The sequence below is a fragment of the Pongo abelii genome, chromosome 6 (assembly GCF_028885655.2).
Source record: "Pongo abelii isolate AG06213 chromosome 6, NHGRI_mPonAbe1-v2.0_pri, whole genome shotgun sequence".
Classification (NCBI taxonomy): Eukaryota; Metazoa; Chordata; class Mammalia; order Primates; family Hominidae; genus Pongo; species Pongo abelii.
This window is the reverse complement of record NC_071991.2, coordinates 134,659,555-134,685,619: the sequence shown is the minus strand read 5'-3', so window position 1 is coordinate 134,685,619 and position 26,065 is coordinate 134,659,555. Positions and strand designations below refer to the sequence as shown.

The 26,065-nt window shown below is 36.5% G+C and overlaps 1 protein-coding gene and 1 non-coding gene across 3 annotated transcripts in view; one reads left to right on the top strand and one right to left on the bottom strand.

Moving 5' to 3' along the window:
• Positions 1 to 26,065, top strand: part of PTN (pleiotrophin) — a 114,533-nt gene that overhangs the window by 45,290 nt on the left and 43,178 nt on the right. The window lies entirely within an intron of this gene.
• LOC112134477 (small nucleolar RNA SNORD81) lies at positions 9,514 to 9,589 on the bottom strand. The gene has a single exon (XR_002915899.1). It is a non-coding gene; the product is annotated as a small nucleolar RNA SNORD81 (small nucleolar RNA).

Sequence of the window (26,065 nt, the reverse complement as noted above, 5' to 3'; positions counted from 1 at the left end):
AATAGCTCCACTTTCCACACTATAACAAACTTCCCAGACAACTACAAGCATAACCTATATCTACATAGGACTTCTTAGGCCATCCAATCTGCTTCGATTTGGGGGGTTTGGTGGAGAGCCAGGAATGTTAGGATCAGCTCCGATCCTCAGAAAAATAATGGAGCCTCTGTGTTTCACTAGTGTGCAATTATGGACTAAGTGGTGTGGTGCCTGGTATTGCTAAGCCAGAAATTATACAGAGTCCCCTCTGTTTCAACAAGCTTCAACTTATGCAGTGTGAAATCAGAGTTCTACTCTCCACCCCCTGCCACCACAGAAATCCCCAAACAATTGGCCACAATATAAATAGGGTGAGGGTTTTATTTTTAATCAGTTGTTTTTTAATAGAGCCTAGAAGGGAATATTCATTGGAATGGCAGATAATATCAAAGTGATCTCCTGGCATCTGGCAATTGGTAGAGATGTGAGCTCCAAAACCAAGTTGTCTCTACTCTTTCTCCTGCCTTCACTCTTGTTTCCCATTCCCTTAACTCTCTTCTTCCTTTGTCAACCTTTCTATTTATACATTAGTGTTTTAATATGTCTACCTGAATTTTTCTTGGTTTTGGAATTTCTCCAGGAGTATGGTATTTTGATCTTTTACCTCTCACAGTTTTTCTTGATTGCTTACAGAAGTATTTATTATCATGATTATTATAAATGATGATAATGGCAATATGGTTTACAACTTATCAGATAATTTCACATACGTTTATCTCACTTGCTACAATTCTACCTGAAATAGAGGACAGATTCTTTTAATACTTAAAGAGATGGAGATTCAGCAAGATCTGATGATTTGCTTTGGAATTTTCATTAAGTAAGTGAGAAAGAACTCTGAGACCAAAGGAATGAAATTTTCCAATTAAACTCTACTGCCTCTCTGAGGCATCATGCTACCCAGGCTTTTGAATCTTGTTCACTAATCAGTCAAGGTACTAGTGACCCTTCAAGTGACCCTTCTTTTCTGCTTCATTTCAAGCAGAAAAAGAGGTGGGAGCAGGGGCTGAGGCAGCTGACACTTCCCTAGCTAGGTTCAAGTTTCTTCATCCGTTTGCTCCAGAGCTTTCTGGAGGGCAAAGCTCCATTTAACATACTTATTGGCACTGGTGAAGTGGAAAAAATTAGTATATGAAGTACTGGCCAATACAAATATAATGTGAGCCACATACGTAATCTTAATTTTTTTAAAACCACGTGAAAAAAAGGAAAAATAAACAGATGAAATTAATTCTAACAATTTATTTTATTTAATCCAATATATACAAAATATTTTTTGCCATCTAACTCAATATAAACTTGTGAATGATATACTTTATATTCATTTTTTTCATACTGCTTTTGAAATTCAATGTGTATTTTACACTTACACCATGTCTCCATTCGGACTAGCCACATTTTAAGTATTCACCAGTCACATGGGACTAGTGCCTATTTCATTTAAAAATGAGGCTCTAGAACAGACGAGAAATTTCATCTTGGCCAGGCAGCAATTGGTAAGGTACTCCTAGCTCACATCCCCGTCCTCGATATTTCAGCAGAGCTACAATGGTGTCTGCCTTGAGAATATCAGATATATAATCAATATCAGATATATAATCAAAAGATTCATATGAAAGTCCAAGCAATAAAAAAAGAATACTTTGAATAATATCTACTATACTTCAAGCTCCACAAAGGCCAGGACTGAGCCTGTGTTACTCATTGTTCTACGTGTAATGACTGATTGAATGAATAAGTATGTTTGAGATATTTTTACATTCTTTTTCTGTTCATAGAATCTCTAAAATCTGATGTGTACTTCACACTTATAGTACATTTCCAGTCTGACTACTTACATTTCATGGGCTTAATAGCCACAAGTGGCTAGTGACTACTGTGTTAGACAGGAGAGATCTAGATTGTTGGGATACAAGATTGACTCTGTCATCAACATAAGTCACCAGATGGGTGACCCAGGGCAAGTTATTTTATTTCTTTTTTATTGTTTGCCAAACTCTCTGAAAGCATGAGTTCCAACTTAAAATTCTGTTAGCCACTTTATATAAAAAAAGAAAAACAAAACAGCAGTGATATCTGACGCCCATACCTAATCCCACACCCACTTAAAACAGCCATCTTTATTACTATTTCAAATAATTTGGCTAATAGAAATGGCATACATCTTCATTTGCCTTCTACGTATTTCTCCAAATGTACAAATACACATGCCACAAGGATACGTAGTTAGAAGTACTGAGGGGAGTTCAAGACACAATATATACTGGGCTTTTCAGTAACTGCAAGTTGGCCTGTTTTCTGGTGGCTGAGGTGGTTGGCGGAGAAACTTGCTAACAGGCCAGACTCTCTTGGTGGGGCATGAGATGGCCTGGTAGGGAGTAGGTGATTCTAATTTGGCTTTTGACTAGATACTTGACTGCCAAGCAAAGCAGACAGAGTCTAAATTTTAAAAGGAAACTTAAATGTCAGGACCAAGGCTATTGTCTATCATGATGCAAATTGTGCTCTGCACAAGGCTGCCCAAGCCAGAGAGAGAGTCGGGAGAACTTCTCTGTATGATGCCCAGTGTACTCCTGTGTGGGCTTGTGTTCACCTGGAGGAAGAGGTGCCTTCTGAAATTTTGTTCAAGGGCACTTCATGGGCCATCACCAGCCCTACTAAGGACCTAAGCAGACTGTATTCAACACCCGAGCTATGGCTAGAATGAAGAACTCCCCATCCAGCTAAGCTGCAAAAAATAACAACAACAATAATAAAAAGAAATCAGCTTGCAACTAAGGTCTAAAATATAGAAGCCTTTATATATCTAAATTTTTCCTAAATGAGTATTAGTCCTTTCTAGGAAGTAAAATAAAAGGGGAAAAAGACGGTGAAACTCTGTAAATACGTGTATAAGAACAGACTCAAGATACACTTGTAATACTCCGTCAACATTTTTTGCTTGCACGATATATCAAAACTTTTTTTCCTTCAATTTTAAATAATTCCATTTAAAAAGAGAGGTCATAGCACAGACAGTCTTTAGGGCAGTGGAACGTCTCTGTATGATGCTATAATGGTGGATACATTCTACATTTGTCCAAATCCATAGAATGTGCGACACCAAGAATGAACCCTAATGTAAATATGGACTTTGAGTGATGATGTGTCAACGAAAGTTCATTAATTATAACATATGTACCACTCTGGTGGGAGATGCTGATCATGGGGGAGGTTATGCATGTGCGGCGGCAGGGAGTATACAGGAAATCTCTATTTCCCACTCTGTTTTGCAGTGAACCTAAAACTGTGCTAGAAATAAAGTCTATTTTTAAAAAAAGTAAAGTCAGGACATGAGTTTGCCATCTTTATGATGCTGAGTATGGTAGAATCATCCACAGCTTCACATTCCAAGATAAAATATTTCTGTCTTCCTCAGCACCCTGCACAAGTAACTCCACTCTAATTACTAGCATTTCAAGTATGCTAGCCCAGAAACTTTGTCAATTGTATGAGGAATAACTTTTAAAGGTATTTAGGGGTGTTTGCTTTTTAAATTCTTCCTCAGTATAGTTATACTGCTTGGGAGGTGGAAGGATGGCTGCCCCCATATGTACACACACTAGCTTCAATCACCTGTGTCTCATCCCTTCAGTCAGGAAGTAGGAGCTAGTTTCACTCCATCTATTTATGGATTCTACCTTTTCTCTTTCATCTCTCAGCTTCACTGTTGAGCAGTTTTAGGCCTAAGCCAATTCAGGTGTTCAGCTCCATCACAAGACCCAACTTATGGTAACCAATTTAGAAGACCAGGAGTGGTTTGAGTAAAGGAAAGCCTTGTGGCTTGTTACATTTTGATAAGAATGCAAAATGGTAAGTGTCATGAGATGGCAACTATGTAAAAATGAATGAATATGCATGTGGGTAAAGGATAGAAGGTAATTAGAAATTAAAACAATTCTGATAGGGTGTTAGGACTAAAGATTCAGTTATTTTCTTTTTCAAGTTTCTAAAATACTGTGTTATTTCACATTTCGATTACTTTTTTTCCTTTCGGAAAATGACCCCACCAACATGGCAAAACTCACCCGCCCACTTGACCCTAAATGGAATACAGTCAGCCCTCCCTTTCTGTGCGTTCCACGTGGGTGAATTTCAGCCAACCCTGAATTGAAAATATTCAGGAGAGAAAAACAGACGGTTGCATCTGTACTGAACATGTACAGTCTTTTGTTCTTGTCATTATTCCCTGAACAATACAGTATAGCAGCCATTTACATGGCGTTCACATTGTATGAGGCATTTGTATTAGTCTGTTCTCATGCTGCTAATAAAGACTTACCTGAGACTGGGTAATTTATAAAGGAAAGAGGTTTAATGGACTCACAGTTCCACATGGCTGGAGAGGCCTCACAATTATGGCAGAAGATGAAGGAAGAGCAAAGGGACGTCTTACGTGGTGGCAGGCAGGAGGGCGTATGCAGGGGAACTCTCCTTTATAAAACTATCAGATCTCATGAGACTTATTCACTACCGTGAGAACAGCACAGGAAAAACCCTCCCCCAAGATTCACTTACCTCCCACCAGGTCCCTCCCATAACATGGGAATTACTACAATTCAAGGTGAGATTTGTGTGGGGACACAGGGCCAAATCCTATCAGTATTATAAATAATCTAGAAATGATTAAAGTATGCAGACGATGTGTGTGGGTTATATGCAAATACTATACTGGTTTATATCAGGGACTTGAACATTCATGGATTTTGGTTTCCACGGGGCTCCTGGAACCAATCCCCCACCAATAACAAGGTATGGCCATAGTTTACATCAGTGGCAATGAACATAAAGTAGCAAAATTCATGTGCATTTTTATTGGTTCAGGGCAGGCAAAGACTGACGGTTTCTCATACTTTATCAGAATCCTAGTTTTATTCTGCAGACACAAGGGAACACAGAGACTGAATGCCATTGGGTTACTAGAGGAGGATGCCAAAGGATCTAATTCTAATAAAGGTGAGGGGTTGAAACCCTAGCCAAGTTACATCTACTTCTCAAGTATGTCGAAAGAACCCACAGTCATTCTAATTTCACTGCCTCTGGCTAGAAATTTATGTTTCAGCAATTCAGATGGGACACTCAATTCAGAGTATGGCATTTTCATAGTATATGAAGCGCTTACGTCAGAGGACATAAGTGTTGCCTCAGGCTCACTTGGGTACTCTGAGTGTCTGACCACATCTGGGATGTCATTGGGGACGTCAACTGGCACTTGATACTCAAGTCAATACTGGTGGTCAAGGACAATGAGAGACCCATAGGCAGTGGTCACTAAAGCTGTAGATGCCCAGCCTGTGAGGTACAGGTGCCCAGCTGCCTTCATGTGAACAAAGAGAGATTTGATGAAGATGTGAGCCCTGCTCTACATTTAATTCTCAACTTTCATAAAGACTTTTGGATATTTAATAATATCAATCTCATAGAAGGAGAGAGCAGAATAGTGTTTACTGGAAGCAGAAAAGGGTAGGGGGAAGAAAGAGATAGCCAAAGGTAGGCTAAGAAATACAAAATACAGCTAGATAGGAGGAATAAGTTTGAGTGTTCTATAGCACTATAGGGTAACTATAATTAGCAATTTATTGTATATTTTCAAATAGCTAGAAGAGTGGATTTTAAATGTTCCCAACATAAAGAAATGAAAAATAAGGTAATAAATATGCTAATTACCCTGATTTGATAATTTGTTGTATACATGTATACAAATATCACATTGTACCCGATGGATATGTACAGTTATATGTCTATAGTAATAATAATAAAAGCAAAAAAGAAAAAAAAATTATAATGTTGCTTTGATACAATTAGACTGATGTACAGTTTCAATCAAATTATTTTGTGAAATGAAAATGACTTTAGTGCCATTTTTTCTGACAATAAACATGTAGTATAAAATATAGCATTTATAAAATGTATAAAATTTTGAAAAGTATTTTTAAATGCCCCACATTCCACAAATAACTTCTTTCAAAAAATGGGCATATTGCATGTGTGTGTGTGTGAATGTGTGTGTATACATATGTACTTTTTTTAAACAAAATGGGTTTGTAATATACAGACAGAATCAACAACTTCTTATGGGAATAAATATATATCACAATTTTTGTGCAAAACTATTAGTCATATTTTATAGATGTATTTAATGAATCCCATATTGGTTACTGACAATTTTTCATCATTCAGCTTCAATCATTTTGAAACCATAGTTCAAACTTTTACAAAACCAGTTTGAATATTGCTTAAAAAATATCTTTAAAATGTTCCACATTGTGTGATGAAGAGAAACGTTTGATGTGGGGTAAAAAACACTTATTTCAAGTAAAAATATATGTTATTTTTAATTTTTTTGAAATTGGAAGAGAATAGGAAAGCGGAACATAACCCCATGTTTTGCTGAAACATTTTAAGTCAGCCCTGAAAATAAAATGTGGTTTTGAGGGAAGTCAAAAGCCCTTGAATGTCATCTACTGGCCACCCCAGCTCACCTCTAAATTCTTGAAGTTGGTTTTGAGTCAGTCACATGTTCTGTGTATTTATTTCTTGCACTATAAGAAGAGATAATAATAATAATTTGTCTACTCTACTTGGTTATAGTAAGGTCTAGGTGATACAATGAATGTGGTAATACATTGGACACTCAAAAGCATTACTTACATATTATTAATATAACCATTATTTATTTATAATTCCATATGATCAGATGATCAGAGGAATTTGATGAACCTACTACTATTGATATTTTCTTGCAAATGTGTTTGCAGGAAATTTATCATATTTTTTACAGATAAAGCAAGCTCATTTTCAAGTTAACCAGAAGACCCATTAAAGTCTTAATCACAGGTTAACCCTTGTTTCCTAAAAGTATTTAGAACACCATTTGTTTTTATTGCAATATGATGTGGTTTGGCTGTGTCCCCACCAAAATCTCATCTTGAATTCCCACATGTTGTGGGAGGGACCTGGTGGGAGGTAATTGAATCATGGGGGCAGGTCTTCCCCATGCTGTTCTCATGATAGTGAATAAGCCTCAAGAGATCTGACAGTTTTAAAAGGGGGAGTTTCCCTGTAGGAGCTCTCTCTTTTTGGCTGCTGCCGTCCATGTAGGACGTGATTTGCTCCTCCTTGCCTTCCACCATGATGATGAGGATTCCCCAGCCATGTGGAACTGTAAGTCCAATTAAACCTCTTTGTTTTGTAAATTGCCTGGTCTCCAGTATGTCTTTATCAGCAGCATGAAAATAGACTAATACACCATATAACAAATTGCTATAAATGTAATGACTTAAAACAATTCTTATGATTAACTCACAGTTATGTAAATCAGAAGTTCAGGTATGATGTGATTGAGTTCTCTGCTTAGGGTCTTGAAACTGAAATCAAGATGGTGGTTGAACTGTGCTTCTTTCTGGAAATTTTGCAGAACAGCAAACTTACAAGCTGATTCAGATCATCAGCCATGTTTAGTTTGCTGCAGTTGCAAGAATGAAGTCCCTCTTTCCTTGCCGTCAGCTGTGGGCCACTTAGCTCATAGAGACCATCCTTGCCACGTGATCCTTCCATCTCAAAGCCAGCAGAATTTCCTTGGGCCAGCTCCCTCTCGCAGTTGAAATTTCTGACTTTCTCTGTCTCTGACCGCAAGACTCAGATTTAATGGCCTCATGTAATTAGGTCAGGGCCACCTAGATAATATCCCTATTTTAAGGTTGACTGATTTGGAAACTTAATGTCATCTGTGAAATCCCTTTACAGCAACACTTGGATTCGTGGTTGCTCGATCGATAAGCGAAGTCGTGTGTTCTTGGGAGTATCTTTTAATTCTGCCTAACAAACACCTGAAAGCCAAAGTTCTCTTCCAATGATTCACAGGACTGCTCTTTCCCTTTGATAAAAAAGAAACCCTCCAGTGTAAAAGTCATTTGAAAGATAAAGTGCTAGGGTGCTGAGAGATCACATTTCAATACCAAGGCTCTAATTTCATGACAATAGCTATCTTCCCTTCTTTTATTAATCTTGAGAATATGTTTAGAAATCAAATATACCAAGTTTGAATCTTGCTTTTACCACTTCTCCTGAGTTGAGTGACATGCTGAACCTGTTTGATTCTCTTTTCCATCTGTAAATGGTAATAATACTACCTACTTTGCAAGGTGATTGCGACTATTAAATAAGACTATGTGTGCATATAAACACATCTTACCATAGCACCTGCATATTAAGTGCAAAATAAATAGTAATCTTAACATTATTTCAGTGGGGAGGTTTATATTATTATCCAGTGTGGAGGCTTTTGTTATTATCTGATTTGAAATATTCTCCTGGTGTTTTAAAATTAAATCCACCGTCCAGCAGAAGGTATGATTTTGCCCCTGTTGTACTTTTACTGAAAATCTTTTCCCCTAATAATATCATTATTAATGAATATGTTATGTATAACTTTAGTTTTCTTGAGGAATAATAGGTCTAAAGTTTTCAAACTTCAAATAAAAGGCTTCTTCCCCCCAAATAAATGTTATTTTCCATCTCTACACTTGATCTTAGCCAAAAGACTGAGAAGCAATTTTTTTTCCATCTCTATGCAAATATTTATTCTTTGATTGTAAGGTCCTAATGCTAAATTTAAAAAACACATTTAGCTTTAGATAAAATTCAGTAACTACATCTGATGATAAAAATCTGTGCTGTTTTCATTGGAGGCCCCTGGAATGTGGTCAGATATCCTTTAAAGCATAAACAATAATTACAAATTGCATTTAACATATTAGGAAACTGGGTGGGCAAGGTGTGTTTCATGTCTCCGGAGAACTGAGGGACAAAATTGAGATGAAAACCAGGCAGAGCTCCTGAGTTACTCTCATTATTTTACCAAATGTTTGGCCAGGAAAATGAGGCAGTATAACCAATTCAGAACTTTGTTGCATCATAAAATTTTTGAAAGCCAATATATCCAAACAATTAACTCATCTGAGCAAATTATTCAGGGCAACAGCTTGTTTATTAAACAATTCATTTATTAAGACTCACTTTAAGACCTTCACCTCACTAAACTATTATAATGTGAACTTTGCTGAATCCTAATCAGTTCCCTGCTTTGAAAGATTCAACTTATACCACTTGAGACCTGACCCCACAGCCCTGGAAATATCCTATTTTACCTATTCCTTCTGAGACACTAAGATGTAGTCAAGATTATCCTCTTTGCTGCTGTGGTAGGTTTAATAAAATTAGCTTTGCTTAGTCAATAGATTTTTCTGGTTGGTTTTCTAGGGGAACTCAACTGTTGAAAGTAATTATCATATATGTCTTTTATGATCTGGAAAAAACATTATTAAAGAAAATAAGTCATCTAATAGCGCCCCCCCCAGCTTCAGAATGAACTGTACTATAGACATTTTGGAGCACATACAATGTAAGCCCTTTTTTTTCTTTATTCTTTCTTGACACAATATCAGATCTTTTATTGTCATCAAGTAATCAGAGAGAGAGTTCAAACTGAGGTGAGATCATCATGTATTTGTAAGACTTTTATATGGAACATTTTGTCATGTTGAATATAGGCACTGTTACACGTTCATGAAAACCTTCAAGTTTTTAGTCTAGGTTCTTTATGGATGAGGGTCGTATAGTATATTTTATATGTCCACAGAATCTTGTATATAACAGAACTAAACAAATTCTGGTTGTTGGATTAGGAGTTTAGGGACCAATTTAAGGTCACTCCCTTTTTAAAATTCTCTGAAAAAAAAAAAGCATATTTTGTCTTACTTATTTCACATCCTGGGTGACCCTAAGCAGAAAGGAACTCCATGTCATACCAACAATAGCTGACAAGCTTTAAATATACATAGTGATCAGGTTTGGGCCACTTAAATTACTTTTTACAAGTCCTCTGGAAATAGAAGTTATTTGAAAGCAGCACTATAAGTAGAGGTTAGCAACTACTTTCATAAATTGTGCATGTGAAATGCCAAAGGAGGCAGCAGAAACTTTTTACTAACCAAACAGCAAATATTACATCATTTGGGGGAACAAGCCTCGTTTATTCAATGTGCTGCTTTGTAAACATAGCACAGAGATTTCAATCTATGAAATGGGATAGCTGATGATTACTTTCATGAAGCACGAATGAGAGTTTTTACATAATAAATAGAATAATTAGGACTCAAATCAAGTTAAGTTCTTATCTGGCTTTGGTATTAACTATCTGTGTGGTTGGGAGTAAGTTATGCAATCTATTAAATCTTCAATTTTATAGTCCATTAACTGCAAATTAACAATGCCTGCCATGTTTATCTCACAGTGATTTTGTAGAATTGAGCAAGATAGAATCATAGCAGTTGGGGGCTGAAAAGTAGTTAAGGCTTATTTAGTCCAACTAAGTATGGAAACATGCTTTGAAGAAGAAAGTTTAGTACCATATATATGGTAACTTCTGATTTTTAACTCATTCTGAAACTATTCTTCCAAATATTTATGTATTTTCCCAGTCGAGGTGCTTGTCTCTACATTTGCATCACTCAGCCTGGTACCTGGTATTTATTATGCATTCACACTATAAATTTGTTCAGTCTAAATGAATAATTAAGTAAAAAGGAAATTATTTATCTTCGATGGATAGACTGGCTCACTTTTCTCCTGTTTTCCTCTTACGTGTGTTAATTTGGTTTACATATACATAAGTTGGATGTGATGTTCTTATTCTACCCCTCTGGGGTATTATGATAATTGGGGTGAAAATAGGAATTGATCATAAGAAAGATCTCTTACTGGAAGCTGGTAACATGAGTTGCTATCGAGATTTTCTAAAAGTGTAATGAAACAGTAGACCAGAGGGAGCAAGTAACCATGAATAGTGGGGTTTCTTTAGAGAGCTAAGGGTTCATGCCTTTATGTACTAATTTTTTCAACTATCAAACCTTGCAGGTATAGTCTTATAAAACGTATTGCAATACTTTCCCCTATTGCCTTATAAATGCCTTATAATGCCTTATAAATATACCTCAATGACTTTATCTATCTTAATATCAATATTGTGAAGTCTGTGGGTGCTTCTATTAGGGTAAACTGAGTTATTGGGAGTTATTTGACTCCACCCTAAATGACTCTAAACGAGGTGCATATGAGTTTTAAAAAATAATTTCCCCATGTTTTCTTTTATTTTGATTGGATACCAATATACTTGGCTGTAGCATTTATTTTCCTTCCTTCTATTTCCTATGTATGTGAAAACCAGATAACCAAGACTGTAGAATATACATAAAATTCAAAAGATAATGATTGATATTCTAAGAGTATCAGCCACATGCTATTGTTTCATTGGGTTTGGCTGGTCAGTCTTTTAAAATGCATTCACTTATTTACCATTTGCCATGTGCCTAGGCACTTTACTGGAGACAGGGGTAGAAAGATGATATAGGACACATATTTCTAGATACACGCAGTTGCTGGATTTACACTCCAGTTAAACAAAGATGTTATTATATGGTCTAAAGGAAATACTGTGATCTAGGTTAGCAACTACTTTATTTTTATTTTTATTTTTGAGATGGAGTCTCACTCTGTTGCCTAGGCTGGCGTGCAATCATGCCATCTCGGTTCACTGCAACCTCCACCTCCCAGGTTCAAGTGATTCTCCTGCCTCAGCCTCTTGAGTAGCTGGGACTACAGGCACACGCCACCATGTCTGGCTAATTTTTGTATTTTTAGTAGAGACGAGGTTTTACCATGTTGGCCAGGCTGGTCTCGAACTCCTAACCTCAGGTGATCCGCCCACCTTGGCCTCTCAAAGTGCTGGGATTACAGGCGTGGTCTACCGCGCCTGGCTTAGGTTAGCAACTACTTTAAATTCAGTTAAAATTTGCAACTGCAAGGTAATAGTCTCTAATCTATTTGAGTGTTAGTTCCTGCTTCATAGTCACATCAGATACATTATATTATAATTAGAGTTAATTCTGTATCCTATTATCTATGTATGGGTTGCTAGGAATTCAACCTCATTTCTCACTGAGAAAAATTAAGTGAAATTTAGTGTATAGAATCCAGCTCAATATAAGGAAGAACTTTCTACCAATTTGAGGTTCTCAAAAATGGAATGTACTGATTTGCTCATTAGCTTTGCTTTTTTATGTATACTTATCATTTATATATATATATTAAACTTGTAGTCAGGTAATACCGTCAGTGTATCCTATGAACCAATGTGAAACAAGTTACTTTCTAATATTTATTTAAGTTTTTGACTTAAATGTATTCAAATGCAGGATTTTAAAGTTATTCTTAGATGTTAATTTATTTCAAGTCAGTATTTACTTCATTGAGAATATAGTTAATATTGATTCTCTCACCAATGTAATTCCACATTTATTCCAATTTTATGTTCCTGCTTGAACTAGAATCCTTTTGATGTTTTTATTCTAATTATTAAGTGAAGGAGGGAATCTTCTATCAATTTCTTGTAGCCACCTCTCCAAGTTGACTTCTCCAGAATGTAGTCATCTAACAGTGTATGTACCTCATAATATTATTGCCTAACGAAAACACCATTATCTTAGTGGTATATTTTCAGGGTATTTGTCAAATAATTTCCTGAAACCAAGATACTCTATGGCAATAACATCACTATTATTAACCACTTTCTCACAGAACTAAATGAGGTTTATTTGGCATGATCAAACCATTTTGATCTTTTAGTTACTCTTTGATAAATTTCCATGGTAGTTTTAGCTTTTAGGCTAATTATTTCTGAGAAGGAGAGAGGTCAGTGAGCGGGAGCATTTGATGCTTCCAAGGAAAGAAAGTTAAAAAAAAAGAAAGAAAAATAAAAGACCTCTTCCTTTTTGACATGGTAACTGTGCAGAACTTCAGAAGACCGGGAAGGGTCTTCCTGAAGGGACAGGAAGCAATCGATTCGTACATACCATTATAAAATCTGATGCTCGGCCGGGCGCGGTGGCTCACGCTTGTAATCCCAGCACTTTGGGAGGCCGAGGCGGGCGGATCACGAAGTTGGGAGATCGAGACCACGGTGAAACCCTGTCTCTACTAAAAAATACAAAAAATTAGCCGGGTGTGTTGGCGGGCTCCTGTAGTCCCAGCTACTCGGAGAGGCTGAGGCAGGAGAATGGCGTGAACCTGGGAGGCGGAGCTTGCAGTGAGCCGAGATCGCGCCACTGCACTCCAGCCTGTGCGACAGAGACTCTGTCTCAAAAAAAAAAAAAAAAAAAAAAAAAATCTGATGCTCATTTTCACATTCATTTATCAACACTGCATGCATTAAATCATTAGGTAGAAGGAGATTGAGTAGGACTATGTGTATGAGGGAGGAGGATGGTGAAAATGAGGTCCAAATGACCATGTTAGAAGAAAAGAAAAGTGGGCTTTTAGAGGATACAGTGAGTGATCAGAATCACCGTGCCTGATTTTAGCATTTCTAATTTCTAATAAGTCACCTTTCTTTCTTTCTTTTGGCATATTTTTTAGTAGCAAATCTTACACCATTGCGAAAAGTATGGTGAAGAATGCAAATAATGTAGCAGAGTGGATGAGGATGGGTATCCTTATCAAACTATAAGGCCACTTGAAGTTTTAAACTAACCTCATGTAATGTTCTAGTTTCGGAAGATGTCACTAGGTCTCTAATGAAATAAGTTTGCCAGGCTTCTAACAAGATTTTTCTCTTTCCCAAAGCAACACTCTGAATAATCAATGAAGCCTTTCCTTGATTTCTTTTCTCGTTTTTTTCTTTTTTTCAGTTCTTCTTTATTTTTTTAGTCAATGAGCTCAGCCCTAAATGAAAGCTGGAGTTGTATGAACTGAATCGGCTGGAAATAGTAGCTGAAAGGCGTGCAAATCAAAGCTGGCAAGTTCAGCTCTTCCGTTCTTGAAGGAGTAGCTAACTTCAATCCAAATGGCTTCCTGGGCAATTGTTCGATTATTCTAGGGTTTTGTTCCTCGTATGGAACCAGGCATTAATAACCTATTTTTTGCCAGCTAAACGAAGAAAATACACATCTCATCTTTACCTTGCTGTGCCTTAGTACCCATGTGGACACTTCCTAGCAGTGTGGGAACTGTGTGGGATGGGATTTTACATCATTTGTGGAGTGGAGGTGGGAGTGGAGGGGGTAGCCTTCAGGCTCTTTGATATTTCCTGCTCCACTCTAGTCTAGCACACGACCTAAATTACAGACAGCGGAGAAACTAGGAGCTCTGGAAATCAAGTGGCCTCATCCTTATTCACTTTGGTACCTATGCTAAGGGCCAGGACTTCTAATATTTTTGTGGGAGATACATATGTCTCCATACACACACATACAAACCTACATTTTCTGGAGTAGAAATTATTTGCAATTTTGCTTTTGGAAATTATTTGCCTCCAATTAATTTATTTTTAGATCATCACTAAGTATATTGAAAAATCCTTGCAAAGAGAGAAAATCTAATCTAAAGATGACTTTTAAATATAGCAAACTTTCTGATTGTTAAATGTCATACTTTATTAATGTGATGCTTTGTTGTGTACCCATTTTTAATCACATTATTAATTCAACTCTTGGTATTTTCTTGTTTTAGTTACATCATTTTTTTTCTTTATATCTCAAATATTTTTAATGGCCTCCAAAAAGCCTAAGGGGCTGGCTGCTCTGACTATCATGGCTGATGGACATGATGAGGGAGCAAGTTCCTGACTCTCTGTTCTGCTTCTCTGCTACTGCTTGTACACCTACCTCCTCATTTTCTAGTTCAGAATAATAATCAGTCTTCTATTTAAAAATAATAAATTAAAGTCATCTATTTGTATAAGATTATGCTACAATATTAAAAACTCTCTGGATATATCGTATATACACATTAGCTAAGAAACAGGACCTTACTGTCATGGTATGCATTTCATTCTGTTGAGGTTTTACATAGCTCATACTTTTGTAAGAATACATAGCTTCTCTAAAAACAAAAGTGATAGCTCTCTTCTACCACGCAGTTAATGTTATGACAGGCAGAAAATTAAATACAGACTTTCTGAATGTTGTAATCACTGATATTTTCTATTCACATGAGCTTCTAGAACATTTAAAGCCAAATGTAGAGTAAGTCATTATAAATAGATTTGAGTACACACAGGTTTTATGTTTTGACCTTACTGTTTAATTTTGTGATTGAGAGCACAGGTGTAGTTTGGTGTTAAGCAGGCCTGAGTTCAAACCCTGTTTATAACACTTTGTAATCTTAGGCAAGTTACTTAAATTCTCTAACTCACATTTTCCTCACCTGTAAAACTGAAATAATATTGTTACTTTCTAAAGTTATTGTGAAAATAAAAGATATAAAGCTCTTAGCACAGGCAAAGTCTTTCATACATATTGGTTATTAAATGTTCCTATTCTTATTTCCCTTGGTCTTTATTTATTTTTTTTTTTACTTTTAAATTGTTCTAGAGTGCATATATATCTTTAAAAGTGTCTTAAACACTTATTTGAAGAAGTTGGGCCATAAATAAATTAAATAAGTCATCAAGCAACTAATTACCAAACATTGAATTTTTTTATTCTTAAAGAAATTGTGGTTTAGAAGAGTTTCTCAAACTTTCATGTGCAGAAATAAGAGTTCAGCTGGGGATCTTAATCTCATCAAAATGGAAATTCTCATTCAAAAGTGCTGGAGTAAGGCTTGAGAGTCTGCATTTCTAACAAGCACCTGGGTGAGGCCCACACTACTGGCCCTGAGAGTAGCCTTGCACAGCAAGAGGTTCTGAAGAGAGGTGTAGATATCATCCTTAGAGCTTTATAAAAGCACACAGTAGCTGATTTTCTTCCTTGAGCTCCTTGAATCATAAATGAAAGCAATGAGATGGTCTCTTATTTCTTACTCTTTTATGAGTAAAAGCTTTATCACTTTAACCAAAATCTGAAACAATCACATAGGATTCTATTTCTAAGTTTCTTTTGAGTGATACCAGCCCCCTTAGTTGGCACTTGGTTCCTTGACATTGGACAGTCTTTTCCTTTATGTTCTATGAGCTCTTGAAGACTTTCATTAGGTCACGTGGCATATTTATTAGGCTGTTCTAACATAACTTGGCTGAATAACACAGGCTATCCAGTAGTCAAGAAATAGTCTCTAAACCAATGTTATCTTAAATGAATGATTATTTCTGAACAGCTATATGATATTTTAACTTCACAATTTCATTAAAACTCCTCTCATTAAGGTTATTAGTGACTTTTTATTGCTAATCCCTAGGGATCACCTCTCTGAAGAATTTGGCCTTGGTCTTCATTCTTATTTTTTTGAAAATTTCCTTTTTTTTTTTGAGACAAAGCCATGCTCTGTTGCCCAGGCTGGAGTGCAGTGGCACGATCTCAGCTCACTGCAGCCTCTGCCTCCCAAGTTTAACTGATTCTTGGGCCTCAGCCTCCCAAGTAGCTGGGATTACAGGCGCGTGCCACCACACTCAGCATTTTTTTTTTTTTTTTTTTTTTTTGTATTTTTAGTAGAGACAGGGTTTTGCCATGTTGGTCAGGCTGGTCTTGAGCTCCTGGCCTCAAGTGATCCACCTGCCTCGGCCTCCCAAATTGCTGGGATTACAGGCATGAGCCACCACGCACAGCCCCAGTTTGCATGGATTCTGTTTGCTCTCTTTGCTTGTGTCTTATTTCTCCTCTGGCTGCTACCCCTAAGTCCCCTAATTCACTTATATAACTAAAATTCTCGCCTCTTGCTTACTTCTTCAGTCCTTACTCTATGTCTTCTTATTCGGTAGTCTCCTTGGGCAATACTAAATCCTCCTACTTACTCAAATATATTTTAACAATGCTTTAATTTCTATCTCCAGACTAGAGCTCTCTTCCAGAGCCATTATCTACCAACTATTTCAATCCAGATGTCCTACTGGCATCTTAAATTAAATGTATCCAAACAGAACTTTACTACCTTTCCTTAACTTTACTTACTTATGTAAGCCATAATTATTACTATTAAAAGTAGGGAGAGTAAAAGAACGTAAGTAATTAGATTTTCTAAGAATTAAATCACATTTAACATATGTCAGATGCTTAGACTATTTTCCTTAGTATAGCTCATAGCATGCATTACTTAGGGAGCCGTTTATGAACCCATATTCTGTATGTTGACAATTTATCTCTGGATTGAGGATCAGAAATCTGGGAGATATCCTAGATTTCTCCTTTCATCAAATATTCAATTAATTTGATAAGTCCAATAAGTTTATCTCCTAAAAAATTTAACTTATTTTCTTCTCAGCAACTTTTTTCAAAGTCACAGTTTAAGTCTGTAATGTTTGACCTGTACTAAGTCAAGTGGCCCTCTGTCAGCCCCTCTGGCTTTAGCCTCATCAACCTCCAGTCACTCTGCTTATTGCCTGCTGAGTGTTCTTTCAGAAATTCACATCTAATAGTGGCCTTTCTTTGTTCAAAATTCTTCATGGATCCATATTTCTTAAAATATAGCGTCACTAAATTTTTTACGTAACCCTTGTATATGACAAGCAAGAAACATAAGCTTAGTCTTTTCTATCTCTATAGCTTATTTCTTATTTCCAATTTTTCTCATGGATGCTCCAGCAATATTTAACTAATTGTTGACGTCTGAAATAGATCGCACTTACTCAAATCTACATCTTTTCCTGAAGGTCCTTCCTCTTCTAACTTAATCTGCTATATTAGACTAAACTCAAAATTATGCTCCTCTGGAAGCTTTTCTTAAATTCTATGAACATACTTGGGTAATTATTAAATTCCAATGTAAAAGAAAATTTAATACAGCAGTTTTCTAATTTTAGTGAATCTTAATTTCATCAGGAAATAATATTGAGTTTGATCAAATATTTTTCCTCTGACTGATTAGATGACCATGCGGTTTTTCTCCATTATTTCAGTATTGTATTAAAGTGGTAAAATACATGGACATTCAATTGTTAAATCAACCTTGCATCCTAGAGTAAACATCACTAGCTATGATTTATTAGCTTTAGGTTTGTATTTGTTGGACTTGGTTTAGTAATATTTTTAAAAGATTTTAATGTTTATGTTTATTAGGATATTGGTATATAATTTCTTGTAATATGTTTTCAGGTTTTGGTAACAGGTCAGGTTCATTCATACTGACTTTTTTCTACTCATGTGAATTTCTCAGTTTGTTTTTAAACTTCAGGTTATGATTCTGGATTGATCTGTTTATTTTATTATTATTATTGTTATTGTTTTGAGATGGAGTCTCACTTTGTCACCCAGGCTGGAGTGCAATGGTGTGATCTCGGCTCACTGCAACCTCTGCCTCCCAGGTTCAAGCAATTCTCCTGCTTCTGCCTCCCGAGTAGCTGGGATTACAGGTGTGCGCCACCATGCCCGGCTAAGTTCTTGTAATTTTAGTAGAGATGGGGTGTCACCATGTTGGCTAGGTTGGTTTCAAGCTCCGACCTCAAGTGATCCACCTGCTTTGGCCTCCCAAAGTGCTGGGATTACAGTTGTGAGCCACCCTGCCCGGCCAAGTTAATCCTTGTATTTTGAAAGTTTGTTGTTTGCAAATCCATTCGGTATTGTTATGTTTTTCAGATCAATATAAACCTCTCTAATTATAAAATAACCCTCTTTATTTTGTAAATTCTATTTTGAAGTCGAAATTGACTAATACTGTTAGAGCCACACCATCTTTCTCATGACTATTTCTGTGAAATAACTTCTCCCATCCTTTCAGATTCAACCTTTTAGAAAATATATATATTTAAAATAGATCTCTTCTAGATAGCATACAATTGGGTCTTGCTTGTTTATCTAATTTGACAATCTTGCTTTCTGATTAGTAGTCATTTTTTAAAAAATGAATTTGTGTTTAATATTTTAGTTTAGGTCATGCAACATGCTACTGCATCTATCTATCTGTCTGTCTGTCTATTTATCTATCTATCTATCTATCTATCTATCTATCTATCTATCTAGATACATATTTTTTGCCTGGGCATGGTGGCTTATGCTTGTAATCCAAGCACTTTGGGAGGCTTAGCCAGAAGGATCACTTGAACCCAGGAATTTGAGACCAGCTTCAGCAGCATAGTGGTACCTTATCTATATGAAAAATAGAAAAATTAGCCAAGTGTGGTGACATGTGCCTGTAGTCCCAGCTACTTGAGAGGCTGAGGTGGGAGGATTGTTTGAACCTGGAAGGTTAAGGCTGCAGTGAGCCATGATCGTGCCACTGCACTCCATCCTGGGTGGCAGAGTGAGACCTTGTCTCAAAAAAATTTTTTTTCTTGCTTGGGATAACATTGTTTGACTATACTACAATTTATTCATCAATTTACCTGTTGATAGACATTTTGGTTATTACCATTTTTGGCTATTACAAATAAAGCAAGCTGCTATAAACATTTGTGTATGCCTTAGTGCAGACCTAAGTTTTCATTTTTCATGGGAAAAGTGGCTGGGTTGTATGATAGGTGTATTTTAATATCCTTAAGGAAAATCTAAAATGTGTTCAATAGTGGTTGCAATGATTTTATGGTCCTACCAGTAAAGTATGAGAGTTAAAGTTCCACATTTTTGCCAACACTTGGTTTGGTCAGTCTGTAAATTTTGGTTAGTTGAGTGGGCTCCATAGTGGTATCATATTGAAGAGTTTTCCTAATAGTGCTGGGCATCTTTTCATGTGCTCATTTGCCATCTGTGTATCTTCTTTGATAAAGTGTCCAGTTTTTTTGCCCATAGTCTTTATTAAGTGTTCTTATGACTATTGAGTTGTAAATATTCTTTATGTGTTATAGATAAAATTCATTTGACAGATACATATTTTGTAAACATATAGTTGTATAATTTATATATGTGTACTCACCTTGAATCCTGTAACCCTTTACTAAACTCACTTATCAATTCTGGTAGTTTTTTTGAGTGGTTCCATTGAATTGTAAATAGAATACTATTTCATTAAGGCTCTGATATTTCTAAGTATCAGACTGAGAAAACTGGTACAGCTTTTCAGACACAATCAAACTTTACTGAGTAAATATTTTTTGTGATCTTTTTTTTTTCTGTTAAAAGCAATAATTGTGAAGCAAGTTCACTGTGCACTGGTGTACATCCTAGGAGAGGACTCTAAAGACTTCACCAATACCATGCACCAGTATTAGTTAACTTGCATGAGTCTGGTGAAACAAAACACTCACACAAGTGAAGCAAAGCAACTATATTACTCACAGATAGGCAGCAAGGGACAATAGAAGCCTGGAATCAATGGCAAGGCAGGTCCCCAACCTCATGAAAACTGCCCAAGGCAGGTGAAGTCTTGTGTACATGTGCCCCATATCACACTGCAGCTGAGGGGCCCTCAAAACCCATTTCACCCTGGTTTTATATCCGGGGTAACCGGAATTTCCGAGCTAAAGCATTGCAGGACATCCTCTTCTAAGAGGGATGAGAACAGAGCCTGAACTGTTCTAATAGTTTCTCTTTATCTCAGGATGTTGCATTCGCAGCACATTCTGCAGTTGCCCTTGAACTACAATAGAGAAAGGAGGAAGAGCTGAGTCTCTAGGGTCGTTCAGGAACTTGTCTTGCAATAATCAATTCTTTTTCTGGCACAAATTTAATAGTCTGTAACAGATCAGTTAACAAATTTAGGTCTGTCTTCAAAATTCTCACTTCCCAGATGGACAATTTCATTGGGTGTTTGACCTTTGTAGGAGAGGTTTTTCTCTGAGTTGGGGCTTGATGCTGACCTGCAACATTTCTGCCTCACACACATAACCAAGATCAGCCACACAGTAGATATTTGTTACTTCCTCCCAAATACATAATAATGTGGGACACTCTTCATTTGCTTAGTTGTACGGCAGTAAATTTGAAAACCTGCATGCTGTTTTGTTAATTATGTTTTTAATTGAGTCACTTCATCTGAACAAATAAAGCCACCAGTTATTAGAAATGCCATCTGAAGTCAGTAGCTAAGAAAGCTATACTGAGTTGTTTCAGAAGTGTATGAACATGTGGTAGAATCATGACAGAAATACCTTTTCATTTGAAGCTGAGATCTATACATTTTTAAATGTGGTTTCTTACTGAGTTAGGTTGAACGATTATGGATTTGTGTTTTTAGTCAACATGGGGCATTTATTTGCAACTTGCCAATACTAGAGAGTCTTGCCTTCAGAACCTAATTCAGTTTGCCAATACAATTTTTTTTTTTTTTAAAAAAGATTTACTGCCAAAAGTTGAGAAGTGTCCTTTTAATTTCCCACAAGAGATTTTGGCAAGAATATTATCATAAACACTTTGCTTTTAGTTACAGCATTTTTATATCTCGCACAAAGACGTGGTATATAATCTTATTGTCTGAATCCTCTTAATGAGCCTGTAATCTTGTAGGGTTTCTAATATCACATATAATTCCCATCTGTATCTCCCTCATAACTTGGGATATTATCTTTCATATAGTAGGTGGCCTACGAAATAGTTGCTGATACTAATGATAATTCTGGGGCTTCAGCTCATCTATACCATACTTTCTTCTTTTATTACAAAACTGACCTATATACTTCACACTGGTCTCTTGATTTCTCACCTGAAACTTTGGATTATTCTATTTCTTCCATTGGAAATGCTTTCCATTCTAGATTTACTTATCAAAGTCTAAACCATCTTAAAAGGGGGCATTATCACCTTCTGTGCGAAGCTGCTTCTGACATTTTTTGGGGGAGATATACACTTCTTCACATCCCCTCTCTTCCTCAAAGAACCACAAGGGCTACCATTGATGGAGAACTGAATACATGTCTCACAGGATGCCAGGCATTTTATATGTTATCTCACTGTACTCTTCAAACAAATTATAAGTGTGCATATGAAAACTCTGTGTTTCCATAGATGAGGACACTGACAGTAAAAGAAATTGACTACTTTGCCTACATATAAGAAGTGATGAAGCCAGTGTGAAAAATTCTGACTTCAAAACCTTTTCTCTTTCCACCATATTAAAATAGGCCTCCAATGCCTTATGATTTTCTATCATAAATTCTTCATGATTATAATCATACTTGTTAGGCTATGTGTTTGATCTTTGATGACAAGATGAAATCATTTCAGACTTTACAAAGTATAGAATAGTTAACTATAAAATTTCTATTTTTAAATATAATTTCACGAATATTTTTTGAGTACCTAATGTGAGCAAGGCATCTTTCATACTAATAATAGATTTCATATTTACATCACCATCTGTGAGGCATTTTTCCTATTCTATCTTTTAAAAAAATACTGTTCTGATGAGAACACATGGACACAGGGAGGGGAACATCACACACCAGGGCCTGTCAGGGGGTGGGGGCCTAGGGGAGGGACAACATTAGGAGAAATACCTAATGTAGGTGACGGGTTGATGGGTGCAGCAAAGCAGCATGGCACATATGTACCTATGTAACAAAACTGCATGTTCTGCACATGTACCCCAGAACTTAAAGTATATTAAAAAAATACTGTTCTGTGTCACTATTGTATCTCCTAACTAGATAGACCTTGGTATTGGGTAGACCAGTGGACTTTAAATGTATTTTCTTTTTTTGACAAATGGACTTTTACAAGGAAGTCAGTGAGTAGTGAAGGAGGAGCTGCTCTAGGCACAGCTGGGGTAAGGAGGGGGCGCTATTGGGTGTGGCAGGGAGGTCAGGGCACCTTCTCAGGCCCCTCTTAATGCCTTGCTGCAGCCTTTGGTGCTTCCTTGTGGAAACACTAGTGCTCTGTTGATAAAAATAATGAAATGAAAATAAGAAAATAAGAGGCTATTTGTGTGTGTGTGTGTGTGTGTGTGCTTCTGAAATTTTGAGCCCTTAGTGCTTATTCTGGACTCCTAATTATAGTACTTTTGTAATAAACAAATAAGCAAAAGTGAGCTGAAGTACCTAAAACACCCACAAAACTGATAAAAATAAAGACAAAACAGGACAATAACCACAGAACTATGCAAAGGATATCTTGACGAACTCTTGAATATGGCGGCTGACCCCTTGGTGGTAACTTAGGGTTTTAGTCATGTTCATACAACTCACAGCCTTTTCCCCTCTCCGTGGTCTTTCCTTGTCTCTTCTCCAGACTACTTAATGACTCTGTCTCTATTCCTTTCCCCCTCACAACTCCCAGGATTAACTTATTTCCACTGTCTTCTTTTGAGGTCCATCCACTGTTCCTTGTTACTGTGTACTCTAGACTCTACACATTTGTCACTGAATATTTTATAAATGCCACCTCCACACATTTGCTTACATGGTCCTTCTACTTGATTTTTCATGAAATCTGATGGTTTCATAAGTATTTGGTAGTTCCTCCTGCGTTCATTCTCCTTCCTGCTGCCTTGTCCCTTCGACTTCCGCCATGTTGGTAAATTTCCTGCAGCGTCCCCAGCCATGCTGAACTGTGAGTGAGTTAAACCTTTTTCCTTTATAAATTACCCAGTCTCAGGCAGTTCTTTATAGCAGTGTGAAAACAGGCTAATACAACATCCAACATTAATTCATGCTAAGGAAAAAGTAAAGCCCAGTAAGGGAACAGAGATGTGTAGGTGGGTGTTATTTTAGATACCATAGTCAGTTATTATATTGGCTACCAAGGCCATTTTTCTTCTTTATTTTATTCATTTATTTAACAAATATATAAATGAAATCTATGTGTCAACACTGTTCTAAACCTTACAAATGAATAACAGAGAGATAATGTTCTCTCCCTTAAAGGATGTATTGATTACTGAAGGAAGATGAATACAAGTGTTTGTGTATACACACACACACAATTATATACACACAAACACAATCACAATCACACATGCCTGCACAGAAAATTACATTATTATCCAAAGGCTTTTGATAGAACTTCATCAGTAGACAGTATTCTAAATGTCAGTTATACTAATAGGACTTCAAGCGTCCATGACTTGTGTTACCGGTAGTTTTTCTCAGATGAGAATTTACTTATTGGCTAGTGTATGTGAACCAATCAAACAGCTAGTAAGGAACTATAGTGGACTTTCAGTATCTACCTTTCAGGACAGCTTTGTTATTCTCTACTTCCTTTATGTATTACAATTATAATGTGGGACTTTATTTTATTTCTAGTTTTGTTTTTTTAGAGAGAAATAACTCCTTAAAAGAAAGTCAGTTGCTAGCATTGGTAATCAAATAGGAGAAACTGAAGAGATTTAAAGACATGATAGTTACTAAATATAACGGTCTGGATGGCTCATGTCATTTCCTTTTCAGTTTTATATGCCACATTTTATGAAATCAATAATATGCCACGTGCACATTCAGGGTTGTGAATGAGGAGGGTCCGTGGGATGGATGTGGCACAATGTGCTCCAGAGATGGAGATACTGTTATCCTGGCAAAGGCTTTGCTGAGGGCGAAAGCCTTGAGCTAAACCTTGGACAGTGATGAGGATTTGCCAGGAAAGGGGATTGGGAAAGAATTTCTAATCACACAGGATAGCATGAGCAAAAGATCAGTTGATTAAAATGTTTTTGGGTTTAAATAATTATAAGTACCTTTTTCTGGCTAAAGATACATAGATCGGGTGCAGGAGTGGAAAAGACAGACTGAAAGGTGCCTCCAAGAAGGAAAGCTTTTAGATAGTCTAGACATCTTGGTCTCAGCAGATTGTGGTTTAGAAGAAAATAAGAAAGACAACAGGAAGATGAATTACGAAGATAGTACAATAATCTGGTAAAAAGAAGAACTGGATTGCATTTTTACCCAAGGAACATTCAGTGTTTGGCATGCTGGTATCGGGAAATTATATCCACTGTGTCCATTTATTGACTTTGTATAATTAAAGATGAAGGGGCAAAAGGGCTGCAATTGAAGTTAGAAAAGCTTATTGAGAAAAGATATTATGGGTCTGCTGTGTGCCAGGAACTGTGTTGCTTAATTTTCATACGTAATCTCTAATCCCAAAACTTTGTGGGGAAGATATTATACCCACATCTATTGCTAAGAAAAATAAGTTTCAGAGAAAGTAAATGTATTGCTTCACATTCCCTAGCCAGAGTTGGGATTCTCACTCAGCTCTGACTTGGTCTAAAACTCTTATTTGCTCCCCTATACCACGTTGCAGCAGATAGACATGAAAAGGATTAGGAGGAAACTAAACAATTCTATGATTCTCAAAGTCAGTCTCCAGCTTTTTTCAATTATAATAAATTAAAGCAGTAAAGGAATAATACAAACAGCCAAGTCCTCTTTGAACTTATTGGGCTCCCCAGAATAATTGAACAAACATACCTTTACTATCACAGTTATATTATAAAGAGAAAACCCAGTGTATTTCCTTCGAATACTTGTTTTGGTTGATTTATTTGTTTCTTTCTTATGCCTGTGTGCTTCTGTGTAATTAGAGATGAATTTGAAGTAGAAGACAGTTTTCATGAAGCCTACTCATCCTTGTAAAGATTAATAGGGAGCAGAGGTGATAAGCCTCCATGCTTTTAGTCAAAACGGATTTTCTACTATATTACCAGGTCAGAACACATGGGAAAAGAACACTTTGTGATATCATGTTTAAATTTAAAAAGGGTCATTATGTTTCTTGGGAAATGTAAACATTTCTTGATTTGTTTGTTTTTAATTCTGAAATTATATGACATTGGATATTAATACAGATTATGAATTGGTACGATTTCAGGTTTGATCAGATTGCCTGCTAGTGAGCCAATAACAGTGAGAAATTGTTTGATGTTGGTCAAAGCTAGGAAGATTATGTGGATGCAGAGTGGGGAAAACAATATCAATCAGGAGAAATGGATGGCTAACTACCGAATTCTAGCAGAATGTTAAAAGCTTGGAGGCCTTCTAGTCTTAGAAGAGAATAACGAGGAAGGAAAAGTGATAATTTGGAGTCCATGATGCAAAATATTTTCAGTAGAGATACCTTACCTCACTTGCTCTTTCTTAGCCATAGGATGAAGCCATCCATAACCCCCTACCTAAATAGTCCTCCTTGGATCA